The sequence below is a fragment of the Rosa chinensis genome, chromosome 1 (genome assembly GCF_002994745.2).
Source record: "Rosa chinensis cultivar Old Blush chromosome 1, RchiOBHm-V2, whole genome shotgun sequence".
Lineage (NCBI taxonomy): Eukaryota > Viridiplantae > Streptophyta > Magnoliopsida > Rosales > Rosaceae > Rosa > Rosa chinensis.
Window position 1 is genome coordinate 17754742 of NC_037088.1, and position 4132 is coordinate 17758873.

At 37.9% G+C, this 4132-nt stretch overlaps 1 pseudogene; it reads right to left on the bottom strand.

Annotated features, from left to right (window-relative positions):
- Positions 1–1538: 1538 nt before the first annotated feature.
- LOC112181712 lies at positions 1539–2631 on the bottom strand (annotated as a pseudogene).
- Between the last annotated feature and the right edge of the window lie 1501 nt (positions 2632–4132).

A 4132-nucleotide genomic window follows, 5' to 3' on the forward strand; every position in this document is an offset into this window, starting at 1 on the left:
AAACATGATAACATCCTCGTGAAGAATTATAATTCAAGGCCTGTCGGAACTAAGAGCATTCAAGAGGCGAATTATAATAATGTACCAAAAGGAGGGCGCAAGAAGCGGAACCCTAAAATTAAGGGACAAAACGGACATTTTGGACCATATAACCGCCCTACAAAGGAAGGTAACCACTAAAATGGAGCGGGAACACGTGGCAACAAAAGCCAACGTGGGAGATGACACATTGCTGCCGGCCATAGGGGTGACACCATCGTCTAATGTGGACGCCTAACTCGTCCTCGTGCACAAGATGCACCTCAATTAAAGGGAGGTAATCACAATGATGCATGCCATAGATGTGGATCTATTGAACATTGGTTCAAACAATGCAACGCAAGCAACAAATTGGCTGCACATTATAAAGCAAATAGAGAAGCAAGAGAGCAAGAGGCATACTTTGCTGAAGAAGAAGATGATGGTGATGACACCAACGTTGATCTCACCATAGCAGACTTCAAATCTGACAAAGTAGTGTGCACAAGGATGCTGCAGATTTTGAGTAGTATAGTCCATTTATTTTGGAAGAATTATATAATGGCAATTATGCCTTATATCAATAAAATGACATTTTGTTTCAACTCTTTCTCACTAGGCTCATCCAAGAGTAATTGTGATGTCTAGGAAAGGTTTTACTAAGAGAACGGTTTTTAAAGTGAGCACAGCTCCACCAAAATCTCGCCTTACCTTACCTGGTGACAACTAAAATATTGTAGTTACCGAACGGATTGAGTGACTACAATTTGTCTAAAAGTTTGATTTTTATTTGGGATTAGATTTTGGTCAAGAAACTTTGATGTAATCATTGGCTATTTTATTAATAAAGTATCGATTTATTTTGCATGTCTTGGACATATTATAATTTCAAACTTTATTATTTTTCAATATGTTTCCCGGAGAGCTAGGGTGCCTCGTGGATAGTGCAACTACACATACAATACTTCAAAATATGCAATTGTTCCTATGGATGACGCCTACTCAATCTTCTGTGACTACAATGGCTGAATCATCTAAATTGATTCATGGTATAGGACCAGCCCAATTTTTGTTGCCAAATGGTACAAATATTAATGTCACCGAAGCTCTTTATGCTCCTAGGGCTGGAAGAACCCTATTGAGCTTCAAAGACATAAGAGCCAATGGTTTTCATGTGGAAACACATTGTGAGAACGGACAAGAGTTCCTTTGCATCACCTTTAATGACTATGGACATAAAAGAGTTTTAGAGAAACTTATCCGTCGATCTAGTGGGTTGTATGCAACCACTATTCGAATCATTGAATCCAATCATGTTATGAGAGATGATTTATGGCATTCCGACACATATAGGCATTGACATGACCGTTTGGGACATTCAGGTCGTGATATGATGATCCGTATATTAATTAAAGACTTCACACGAACATCCATTCTTTCGAATGAAAAAAAAAAGTAAAAATCGAATTTTGGACCAAGATGGAGCACTTGCGGCTCACGGCTCCGTCCCCTTGCTAGTATAATAATTTTTGTCACATTTACATGCAAAGTGTGCATACAGTATAAAATATATACATATTACTCTAACTCGACAATTGCTTCCAGTTGAAGGTTTAATCTTCTGGCAGGTGTACTTGCACTTGTTCCTGTAGGACCTTGAGAGGAAAAGGGATTTGAAGGCATGGTTAAGTTTTCTCCTCCTTCCAACATTTGAACCACCCCTTTCATAGAAGGACGATCTATCGGGTGCCATTAGATACACCAGAGACCTACAATCGCAAGTCTCTTTGCAATTTTAGCATCTCCTTCTTCCCCAACATGGATTCGAAGGTCTTCACCTTCTTCCAATAGATTATAGATCCATTCTGGGTAGTAAACTTCAGTTGTGTTCTCTGTGGTTGAACTGATGTTCTTTTTTCCTCCTACCATCTCGAGCAGTACCATTCCATAACTATACACATCTGACTTATAGGATACATTTCCAAAGTTTCTGGAGAACACCTCAGGTGCAATGTACCCCATCGTTCCCCTAGCTGTAGTCATTGACACTATACTTTGATCCTTGGAACATAACTTGGCCAAACCAAAATCAGAAATCTTTCGGGTGAAGTTATGGTCAAGCAAAATATTGTGGGGTTTGATATCGAAATGGAGGATTCGTTGATCACATCCTTGGTGTAGATATTCAATTCCTCTGGCTATGCCTAGAGCAATATCTTGCAACTTATCCCAACCAAGGAAAGAATTGTTATTTTCTGCTGATGAAATGAAATCTTGCAGTGAACCATTAGGTAAGAAGTCATAAACAAGAGCTCATCTAAACCCATCAGCGCAGAATCCAACCAAGCAAACCACATTGACATGGTGGATATGACCCATTGTTCCCACTTCATTTACAAACTCTTCCCCATCCCCCTTTGTACTATTGAGGACTTTGACAGCAACAAAACATTTAGAAGAAAGCTTTCCCTTATAAACAGTACCATAGGCTCCTTGGCTTAATTTGTCCTTGAACTGATTTGTAATCCTCTTGATATCTGCATAGGAGTATCTACTTGGTTTGAGAGCTCTGTAATCCTCTAAAAAAATTTCAATTTTTAAATGATTCTGTTTTTCTTTTCTTTTCAATTTTTTAACCAACGCAGCAATATCCTTTTTTTTTTTCTCCACAAGTCTTGTACCTCCGTGGATGAATATCTTGCAAGGGACTAAAAAAACAGTCTGAATTTTTATGCTTTAACACTAGGCACCTTCATTGTTCTTGTGCACTTCAACTTTATATTTCTCTTCTTTGTCTCCCCTCTTCAGCTTAAGAAGCATGTTGAACTTGACATGATCTTCTATCACTGCTCACACAATTTTAACATGAGTAATCAATAATCAGTTTTACTCATGTAGTCAAAAACAAAAAAAAAAACAATGAAAGGAAAATTACGAAAGTCTGCTCATGTCACAAAATATTTGATTCTTAATGGCAAATCTATATTTCTTCTAAAGAATATGGTAAATCTATATTTGATTTTCTTTTTGTCCTTCAACCATCTACAAGGCTCTCAGGCATACTAAACAAGTTCATCGAATTACTTGTAGTTCCTACATATGATGGACATAAGTTGACCTAAAGAGCAAACGTAAAGTGAATTTCTGTCTCAAACTTTAGTAATAGTGATGTATAGAGTTATTGCTTCCCCTGAAGCACATTACCCCAATTGCGTAAACAAACCAAGACGACAAAATTTGACCCAATACTCAATGGAGCTTACAGCTAAACACAACCAATAGCTACCCCAACTATCGAGCTCAACAAATCAATGATAGATAAGCAAAAAAAACACATTGAAGCAAATCACTACTGACCTCTGCCCTAGCATGGACAATCTCTTGAAGCTCATAAAGGAACAATGAATTGGACTTTTGCTGAAGGCTCTTCACAGCATGGTTGGGCTGCATATTGAACTTGAGGATCATGAGGCTGCACATCTTGTCATCCTGGAGCATGCCCACCTGATCAAAACCCAATTTAGTCTCATAACCCAGTTCTCAATAATATAAATTCTGGAAATGGTAGAATTAACTCCCAAAAAGGTGTCGGGTCATTTTTCAGTCATGTATACCACAGCCGTTGGCGACCAAGCCTACCATTTCTGCATGAATGCATCTTAAATAAGATGTCTTAGATGATACCTAAAAGTTTAAAGCTTCAAATATTGGACTCCACACAAAGGAAAAATCAATAAATAGGCAGAAAGAGATAGAGATAGGAATTATCATTGATATGATTTGGAAACGCAAGTACACAACAACACCTTAGTAACTAGTGTTTGTATCAAAAGAGAAAAGATATACTAACAGCAACATAGCATATGTACACCCAATTCAGAGAGAGAGAGAGAGAGAGAGAGAGTAGATCGAAGGATGTGAGAGAAACCTTGGAGAGAGAAAGAGGAGAAAAGAAGAAAGAGAGTGCACGATCTGTTCTTTCAAGGAATCCAAGACCTGATGATTTGAAATAACTAGGGTCTCCTAGTTACTTGAAATCATCAAAATTTGTTATCTGAAATCTCTGAGGTGATTTTGAAGAAATCCAAAAACTCACTTAAGAAGACAGCCAAAC